Here is a 10,625-nt window from a genome sequence, read left to right as displayed (position 1 = left end):
TGCAGCTCACCAGCTCAAATCCCCCTGCAACACAGACTAAATTGAGCACAACCAAGCCCCACCAAACAGGATACCCCAGCCAATCAGAGCACAAAAACCTCCATCCAATCAGAGCACAAAAACCCCCCAATCAGAGCACAGCCAAGCTCCCACCCAATCAGTTCAAACCCCACTAGCAGTTAAAAGGAAGAAACAGCTGCGATCACATTGCTCCTGAGCTGAAGCCTGAAGATGACGAATGAGACTTGTCGAGCGTTGCCAAGACATTTCAATTTTACGGAGAAAACCCGAACAACCAAAGACCTACATATATATATATATATATATATATATATATATATATATATATATATATATATATATATATATATATATATATATATATATATATATATATATATATATATATCTTTTGTCTCGGTTAAATTGGAAGTGTCTGAGCTTCGACAAGTCTCATTCGTCATCTTCAGGCTTCAGCTTCATGCTTCTGGGAGCAATGTGTGACTGCAGATGTTTCTTCCTTTTAACTGCTAGTGAGGTTTGAACTGATTGGGTGGGAGCTTGACTGTGCTCTGATTGGATGGGGTTTCTGTGCTCTGATTGGCTGGTGTGTCCTGTGTTGGTGGGGGCTTGGTTGTGCTCAGATTAGTCTGAGCTGCAGGGGGATTTGAGCTGGTGAGCTGCATAGCTGTTGTTTGGCTTCGTGTTCGTGGTGGTGCTACATCTTCATAGTGGGTGTCAGTCTGCTGCATGTATGGATTGGAGGGGTTTGAAATGGCTAATGTTGCAGCTGCGGTCTGGCTTCTGGTCCTTGGTCATGCTTCATGATCAGTGTGGGTTTGGGTCTGCTTTCTGGGTGGATGTGTGGTGATGACATCTTGTGTGGACCTCGTGAGTGTGGGTCTGGTGTCATTCCTCGTGTTAGGGACACGTTTGTCCATAAGGGCGGGTTTCCAAATGGCTGGTAGGCGGGAGGTATCATCTCGTTTGTTCAAGATGTGTGGGCGTTTTTCTATCTCAATGGCTTCTCTGATTATTCTGTTGTTAAAGTGTTCAATTTGGACGATAGTTCTGGTCTTTTTAAAGTCAATATCGTGTCCTGTGGCTTTAAGGTGTTGGACCAGGGAAGAAGTTGGTTCCTCTTTTTTGACTGAGTTCTTGTGTTCTTCAATGCATGCACTTATTCTTCTGTTGGTTTGTCCAATGTATGTGGTGGGGCAGGCGGTGCATGGGATTTCATATACTCCTTGATTTTCTAACTCAATTTTGTCTTTGGGGTTTCTTAGGTTGGTGGATATTTTTCGGTTTGTGCAGAATGTTGTCTTGATGTTGTGTTTGTGGAGGATCTTGCTGATTCTGTCTGTGGTGCCTTTTATATATGGGAGGAGGGCTGTGCCGTTTTCTTGTTCTCTGTCTTGGATTTTAGTGGGGGGTTCTTTTTGGATTAGTTTGGTAATTTTATTTCTCTGGAATCCATTGAATGTTAGTACGTTAGTGAGAGTGTGTAGTTCGGTTTTTAGGTGTTGTTCATCAGCTAAGCGTTTTGTTCTGGAGATGAGTGTTTTGGCTACGGAGTTGATCTGTGCTGGGTGGTGGTGTGAGAGTGCGTGCAGATAGCGGTTTGTGTGTGTTTTCTTCTGGTAGATGGTGTGTCCTAGGGAGCCATTGCGTTTCCTGTAGACTAAGACATCTAGGAAGGGAAGTTGGTTGTTAACTTCTGTTTCCATGGTGAACTGTATTTTGGGGTGTAGGCTATTGAGGTGTGTGTGGAAGTTGTCAAGTTTTTCTTTCCCGTGTGGCCAGATTATGAAGGTGTCGTCTACGTATCTGAGCCAGAGTTTGGGTTTGTGATCAGATTTTTCTAGAGCTTGGGTTTCAAAGTGTTCCATGTAGAGGTTGGCAATGACAGGTGAGAGGGGTGATCCCATGGGTGCTCCTTCTATTTGTTTGTATTTTTGTCCGTTATAGATGAAGTATGTGTTGGATAGGCAGTGGTTGGTCAGATCTAGGATGTGCTTGGGGGGGTTATATTTGTTTTGGATAGCTGTCAAGGCTTCTTTGATTGGCACTTGGGTGAAGAGGGATATGACATCAAAGCTCACGAGTAGGTCGCTGGGCTGTAAGTTTTGTTTCTTTATGATCTCTATGAACTGGAATGAGTTTTGGATGTGTGAGGCGATGGATTCTGCATAGGGCTGTAGTTGTTTGGCGAGAAATTTGGCTAGGTTTTGTAGAGGTGAGCCTATGGAGCTGACTATGGGTCTGAGTGGGGTTCCTTCTTTGTGTATCTTGGGGAGACCATAGAGTTTAGGGCATCTGGATGATTTCTCTCTGGGAATGATTCTTTGTTGGATTTCTTCGCTAATGGGGGAGGCTTTTATTTTGGATCTAGTGGTTTTTTCTAGGTAGGTGGTGGGGTCTGTTTTTAGGGGCTTGTATGCAGGGTCTTGGAGTAGGTTGGTTAATTTGGTTTGGTAGTCAGATGTGTTCATAACCACCGTGGCGTTGCCCTTGTCTGCTGGTAGGATTATTATGCTGGTGTCTTTTTTCAGGTTAAGTAGTGCTGTCTGTTCCTCTTTGGGTAAGTTGCTTTTGGGTGGCTTGCTGGTGCAGAGGATGTTGGTGATTTCGAGTCTGATTTTGTTAGCGTCATCGGGGTTGATTTTGGTCAGGCTGGTTTCTACTCCGCATATAATGGTTTCAGTGGGGATGTATTTGGGAGTGACTGCAAAGTTGAATCCTTTGGAAAGGACATCGGTTTCAGCTTTGGTGAGGATCCTATCTGAGATGTTATGCACTGTTTGTTTCATGTGTGGCGGTGAGGGGAGAAGGGTTTGTTTCTGGCGTTCTTGTAGTCTTCGGAGTTTGTTGGTGTGTGTGTCTGTCTTGAGGGTGGTCTGTGTTTCGGCTCTCCAGATGGAGAGTTGTTTGGATTTGTCCCAAAGTGCAGTGTGGATCTTGTTGCTGAAGTTATATATTATATAATATATTATATAATATATATTCTGAAGTTTTTGCGGGTGTTTGTATGTAGGTCTTTGGTTATTCGGGTTTTCTCCCGCGTAAAATTGGAAGTGTCTTGGCAATGTTTCGACAAAGTCTCATTCGTCATCTTTAGGCTTCAGCTTCGTGCTTCTAGGAGCAATGTGTGAAACAGCTGTGATCACACATTGCTCCTAGAAGCACGAAGCTGAAGCCTGAAGATGATGAATGAGAATTCGTCGAAATGTCACCAAGACGCTTCCAATTTTATGTGGGAGAAAACCCAAACAACCAAAGACCTACACACAAACACACACACACACACACACACACACACACACACACACATATATATGTTGTATTTCTCCAATCATGGCAGTCAATCGCCACAATCCCAAATCCCTAATTTCTACCCACACTGATATCGAGGAGAATGAGAATCACCAATCTATAAAGTGACTCACAATCACTCATGCCCTAGTAACTTTCTGCCTTGACACTTGCAGCATGTTCTACATGGGGCTGCCCTTGAAGAGCATCCGGAATCTCCAATTGGTGCAAAATGCAGCAGCCCGCATAGTTTTGTGCAGACCCAGGTTTGCACATGTATGACCATTCCTGCGGGAGCTGCATTGGCTGCCGATTTGCTTCTGGGTGCAATTCAAGATGCTGGTTGTCACCTTTAAAGCCCTTCATGGCTTGCGACCAGGTTATCTGAGGGACTATCTCTTGCCCGTCACATCTACCCAACCTATCAGAGTGGGGAGGATGGGAATGTTGCGGGTCCCATCCCCTAGGAAGCTACACCTGATGGGACCCAGAAGAAGGGCCTTTTCCATGGTGGCTCCTTCTCTCTGGAACACCATTCCCCCAGAGATTAAAATGGCATCCACTCTATTACTCTTCCGGAAGGCACTGAAGACCTGGTTGTGCCAGTGGGCCTGGGGAACCCAGAGTAGGATGGGGGCCATTAAATGGCTTCTGTGATATGCTGTTACCAGGGAGGGGGGTGGGGGACATATACGTTATGTGTTATGTTATGTTATGTTATGTTATGTTATGTTATGTTGTGTTGTGTTGTGTTGTGTTGTGTTGTGTTGTGTTGTGTTGTGTTGTGCTGTGCTGTGCTGTGCTGTGCTGTGCTATCTTATCTTATCTTATCTTATCTTATTTTATCTTATCTTATCTTATCTTACCTTATCCTTTTTTATTAGTTTTATTGTTTAAATGAGGTTTTTATATTCTGTAAGCCATCTTGAGTTGCCATGTGTGAATAGGTGGCAATATAAATTCAATAAATAAATAAATAAATAAATAAATAAATAAATAAATAAATAAATAAATAAATAAATAAATAAATAAAATTAAATTAAAGTAATGTAATGTAATGCAATGCAATGCAATGCAATACAATACAATACAATACAATACAATAGAATACAATAGAATACAATAGAATACAATAAACTGCGCTGCATGTGAGTTTACTGAAGCCTGGAATTACACAAGCAATTCCATCAACCAACACATTGACCTACAACCAGCCTATGAACCCCTAAGAATTCAAATCCACCGCACAGCCAACCAGCAATGGCGATGACCCTCAACCAACCCATACAACTCCCAGCCCAAACTCTGCACTCTTTCTATAAAAAGTGCAGAGAAGAGCCACAAAGATGATTAGGGGACTGGAGGCTAAAACATATGAAGAACAGTTGCAGGAACTGAGTATGTCTAGTTTAATGAAAAGAAGGACTAGGGGAGACATGATAGCAGTGTTCCAATATCTCAGGGGCTGCCACGAAGAAGAGGGAGTCAAGCTATTCTCCAAAGCACCTGAGGGCAGGACAAGAAGCAACAGATGGAAACTAATCAAGGGGAGAAGCAACTTGGAACTAAGGAGAAATTTCCTGACAGTTAGAACAATTAATCAGTGGAACAACTTGCCTGCAGAAGTTGTGAATGCTCCAACACTGGAAGTTTTAAAAAAGAGATTGGATAACCATCTGTCTGAAGTGATGTAGGGTTTCCTGCCTGAGCAGGGGGTTGGAGTAGAAGACCTCCAAGGTCCCTTCTCTTCCAGTGCCTCTGGCTGCCAAAATAGGGTGCCCAGGGGATAGGGGTGGGTTCATGTGCGGCTATGCCACTCTTTGTTTTTGGCCTGGATGGCCTCCTGCAGCACTTTGCCAACCAAAATAGCATGTGGACTGGCTCTATGTGCCTCTCTGCCCCATGACCCATTTTGGGTGGCAGAGTGCTTCAGGAGGCATCCATCCTGTCTCCCTCCCCCTCATGGCCAGCCCACGGAGCAGATCTACAATGCTGATCTGATCCTTGAACAAATCCAGTTTGACACCCCGATCTAGTGTCTGTATAAAGTGCTTAGAAGATGGCCTCCACAAACATTCCTTGTGAGAAGAGTTAGGGTCTGAGAAGAAAGTTTCTTTCCCCTATTGCAATTGCTCTCTAAATTATATGGGTTCATCAGCACTTATTTTTTTCAGAAAATGTAATTAGTTTGGGAAGGAAGTAGGAAGTTGCTACTACTAACATTTTGCTCTATTGCATATTCCTCAAACATCTCAGAATTCACTCCCTGTCTAAGTAACTGTGGCTTGACTGTAACAATAACAATAATAACAACAGAGTTGGAAGGGACCTTGGAGGCCTTCTAGTCCAACCCCCTGCCCAGGCAGGAAACCCTACACCAGTGGTTCTCAACCTTTATAGTGCTGCGACCCCTTTAATACAATTCCCCACGATGTGGTGACCCCTTTAATACAATTCCCCACGATGTGGCGATCCCCAAGCGTAAAATTATTTTCGTTTTGAATTTATCGTGCCTGAAGCCATATTGGCTAGCGATCTGAACTGCTTGCGATTGCCTTGAGGACGGAGGCATTAAAGCAGAGACTCCTCCCCTATTAAGTTTATCACGCCTGAGCCGGATTAGACTAGCGATTGGGAGTGATTGCAGCTGGCTTGAGAGGGAGACATCAGAGCAAAGATTTCTCTTTTTTTTAATTGATCACGCCTGAAGCTGAATTCGGCTAGCGATTTGAAGAGCCTGCAGCTGGCTTGTGAAGTCAACCATTGGAGCACGATTCTTCGACTCGCAAGTATACTTCCCATATTTCTGATGGTCTTAGGCGACCCCTGGCAAATCGTCATTCGACCCCCAACGGGGTCCCGACCCACAGGTTGAGAACCGCTGCCCTACACCATCTCAGACAGATGGTTATCCAACATTTTCTTAAAACTTTCCAGTGTTGGAGTACTTCTGGTATCCTTCAGGAATTTACAGCAGCACAGCCATTGCCTCCGTTCATCTGCAAAACTAAATTGAGGGACAAAGCTTTCAAAGAAAGGATCTTAAAAGGCCTTAGGAAGAACTATGGATGGTTTCTACCAGGGGTGAAATCCAGCAGATTTTGACAGGTTCTGGCAAACAGGTAGAGGAAATTTTGAGCAGTTCAGAGAACAGGTAGCAGAAAATTTGAGTAGTTCAGAGAACTGGCAAATACCACCTCTGGCTGGCCCAGGAGTGGGGTGGGAATGGAGATTTTGCAGTATCCTTATTTATTTATTTATTTATTTATTTATTTATTATTTAAATTTTTATACCGCCCTTCTCCCGAAGGACTCAGGGCAGTTCACAGCCAGATAAAAATACACAATAATATTACAATATAAATACAATTAAAATACAATTAAAAAACTTATTCAATTGGCCGAGATTAAAAAATTTAGGATAAATAATAAAAAACCCATTAAAAAACCCATAAATTTAAAAACTAATCCAGTCCTGCGCAGATGAATAAGTGAGTTTTAAGCTCGCGACGAAAGGTTCGGAGGTCCGGAAGTTGACGAAGTCCTGGGGGGAGTTCGTTCCAGAGGGCGGGAGCCCCCACAGAGAAGGCCCTTCCCCTGGGCGTCGCCAGACGACACTGTCACGCCGACGGCACCCTGAGGAGTCCCTCTCTGTGAGAGCGCACGGGTCGGTGAGAGATATTCGGTAGCAGTAGGCGGTCCTGTAAATAGCCCGGCCCTATGCCATGGAGCGCTTTAAAGACGTTCACCAAAACCTTGAAGCACACCCGGAAGGCCACAGGTAGCCAGTGCAGTCTGCGCAGGATAGGTGTCACGCGGGAGCCACGAGGGGCTCCCTCTATCACCTGCGCAGCCACATTCTGGACTAACTGAAGCCTCCGGATACCCCTCAAGGGGAGCCCCATGTAGAGAGCATTGCAGTAATCCAGATGAGACGTCACGAGGGCATGAGTGACTGTGCACAAGGCATCCCGGTCTAGAAAGGGGCGCAACTGGCGCACCAGGCGAACCTGGTGGAAAGCTATGCTGGTGGCGGCCGCCAGGTGGTCTTCAAAAGACAGCCGTTCATCCAGGAGAACGCCCAAGTTGCGCACCCTCTCCATCGGGGCCAATGACTCGCTCCCAACAGTCAGCCACGGACTCAGCTGACTGTACCTGTTTCTCCCCATCCAGACCCGTACGGCTTCCAAACACCGGGACAGCACTTCGATAGCTTCATTGGGGTGGCCCGGTGTGGAGAAGTACAGCTGGGTGTCATCAGCGTACAGCTGGTACCTCACACCGAAGCCACTGATGATCTCACCCAGCGGCTTCATATAGATGTTGAACAGAAGGGGCGAGAGAATCGACCCCTGCGGCACCCCACAAGTGAGGCGCCGCGGGGGCGACCTCTGCCCCCCCGTCAACACCGTCTGCGACCAGTCGGAGAGATAGGAGGAGAACCACCGATAAACGGTGCCTCTCACTCCCAATCCCTCCAACCGGCGCAGCAAGATACCATGGTCGATGGTATCAAAAGCCGCTGAGAGGTCTAATAGGACCAGGGCAGAGGAACAACCCCTATCCCTGGCCCTCCAGAGATCATCCACCAACGCGACCAAAGCCGTCTCAGTGCTGTAACCGGGCCGGAAGCCGGACTGGAACGGGTCTAGATAGACAGTTTCCTCCAGGTGCAGGGGAAACTGATATGCCACCATACTCTCTACAACCTTCGCCGCGAAGCGAAGGTTGGAGACCGGACGATAATTACCTAAAACAGCCCGGTCCAGGGAAGGCTTCTTGAGGAGGGGCCTCACCACCGCCTCTTTCAAGGCGGCTGGAAAGACTCCCTCCAGCAAGGAAGCGCTCGTAATCGCCTGGAGCCAGCCTCGTGTCACCTCCTGAGTGGCCAGCACCAGCCAGGAGGGGCACAGGTCCAGTAAACACATGGTGGCATTCAATCTACCCAGCAACCTGTCCATGTCCTCGGGAGCCACAGGGTCAAACTCATCCCAGACAATATCACCAAGACCGCCCTCAGACGCCCTGTCCAAATCGCCACAATTTTGGTCCAGACCATCCCAAAGCTGAACGATTTTATCGTATAGATAACCATTAAACTCCTCAGCACGTCCCTGCAACGGGTCATCCCGCTCCCCCTGGTGAAGGAGGGAGCGGGTCACCCGAAACAGGGCAGCTGGGCGGTTATCTGCCGACGCAATGAGGGAGGAGGCGTAGCAACGCCTCGCTTCCCTCAGTGCCACTAGGTAGGTCCTAGTATAGGATCTAACTAGTGTCCGATCAGCCTCTGAACGGCTGGACCTCCAAGAACTCTCTAGGCATCTTCTCCGGCGTTTCATCCCCCTCAGCTCCTCGGAGAACCAAGGAGCCGGTTGGGATCTGCGCCGGGTCAGAGGCCGCAGAGGCACGACACGCCCAGCCCAGCCGCAGCCCGTTCCCAGCCGGGGGCTAGTTCCTCTGCTGTGCCGTGAGCCAGACCCTCAGGAAATGGCCCAAGCTCCGTCCGGAACCTCTCCGGGTCCATCAGGCGCCTGGGACGGTACCAACGTATGGTTCCGTCTCCCTGCGGTGTTGGGTAGCGGTCAGAAAGTCTAGGCGAAGGAGAGAGTGATCTGACCATGACAAAGGTTCTGTGACTATATCTCTCAAGTCCAGATCCTTCAACCACTGACCAGAGATGAAAATCAGGTCCAGTGTGCCTCCCCCGATGTGAGTGGGGCCATCCACTACTTGAGTCAAGTCCAAGGCCATCATGGAAGCCATGAACTCCCGAGCTACTGTTGATGACGAGCCGGCAGATGGCAAGTTAAAGTCCCCCATGACTAAAAGTCTGGGGGTCTCCACTGCCACCCCAGCAAGCACCTCCAAGAGCTCGGGCAGGGCAGCTGTCATGCAGCAAGGAGCCAGGTACGCGACCAGCAAGCCCATCTGACACCTATGACCCCATCTCACAAAGAGGGATTCACACCCAGCAATCTGAGGTACAGTGGTCTCCCTCGGCTCTAAACTCTCTTTAATAACAACTGCCACCCCACCACCCCTACCCTGGGCCCTCGGCTGATGAAATGCACGGAAGCCCGGCGGGCACATCTCAACCAGGGGCACGCCCCCTTCAGTGCCCAACCAGGTCTCTGTAATGCCTATAAGATCCGCGGCGCCCCCCTGAATAAGATCATGTATTAGGGGGGCATTATTTGCCACGGACTGTGCGTTGCATAACATAAGCCGAAGGCCCAGGCTCTGAGGGTCCTGACCATCCGGGTAACGGGAAAAGTCAGAGGGATCGGGGCACACGATCGCCTGCAAACATCGGGCGCGTGCCCTTCTAAACCGATACGATCCCCCCCCTTCCGCCATACCTGCCCCTCCCACTTACCGTGCAAATGGAACCACCCTCACAGAGAGGAACGCGTTCTCCCCCCTTAACCTCCAAACCCATTAAATAATTGCCGCGAGCACGCGCAGGAACTGGTCTCCCTCCCGACGGGCTACCACCAACCCTCCCCCCCACCCCCAACCCAAACCCGTCGGTTTCCCTCCCCCCCCTTAAAATCCCCTTTAAAACTCCCCTTAAAAAATCTATTAAAACAACTGACTTAAAACCCCCTAAGCCTCCTATTTTTCCCCTGCCATGCCTTCCAAGCCACACCCACCAAGCCATGGCCACAGAAACGGTAGTAAAACAATTTGGATTTCACCACTAGTTTCTACCACTGTTCTTAATTGCTGTAACATCTTCAGCCTTTTAACCGCTAAAGCCCATCAAGTTATTCCACCCGCTGTTAAATGAAGAATGAGAATATACCTCTAGAAAGGAAGATAATAAAGAAAATATTGTGCGGAATGTGATAGATTGATGCTAGAAGTAAAAAAACAAAAGAGAGACAGAATACATAGAGAGATTGGTCTGTAATTTTCAACTAGGCCGGGGTCTCCCATTTTGAAGATAGGGATGACCATGGCTAGTGACCACAGTTTGGGTAAGGAGCTGGTCTTGAAGGAGTTTTCAAAGATTATGCTTAGGGGTTCTGCTATATCAGGGGAAAGCTTTTTTAAGAAGTATGCACATAGTACATTGGGTCCGCGAGATAGAGATGTTTTTAGTCTGCCTAGTGCCTTTTCAATGTTATTGTCTGTGAAAACTATTTGTGTAAGATCGTTGTAGTTATTTGTGGTATGACTAGGGAATTTTGGGCATGAGCCACTGCTGTTTACAAAGAATGAGCCGAAGGATGTGTTGAAGAGGTTTGCTTTAACTGCTTCATCATTGCATTCTTTACTGTTAGGTCCTTTTAGGAGTGGGATAGACCTTG

Source organism: Ahaetulla prasina, chromosome 4 (assembly GCF_028640845.1).
Source record: "Ahaetulla prasina isolate Xishuangbanna chromosome 4, ASM2864084v1, whole genome shotgun sequence".
Lineage (NCBI taxonomy): Eukaryota > Metazoa > Chordata > Lepidosauria > Squamata > Colubridae > Ahaetulla > Ahaetulla prasina.
The sequence above is the reverse complement of the archived record's forward strand: the minus strand, read 5'-3'. Positions refer to the sequence as shown.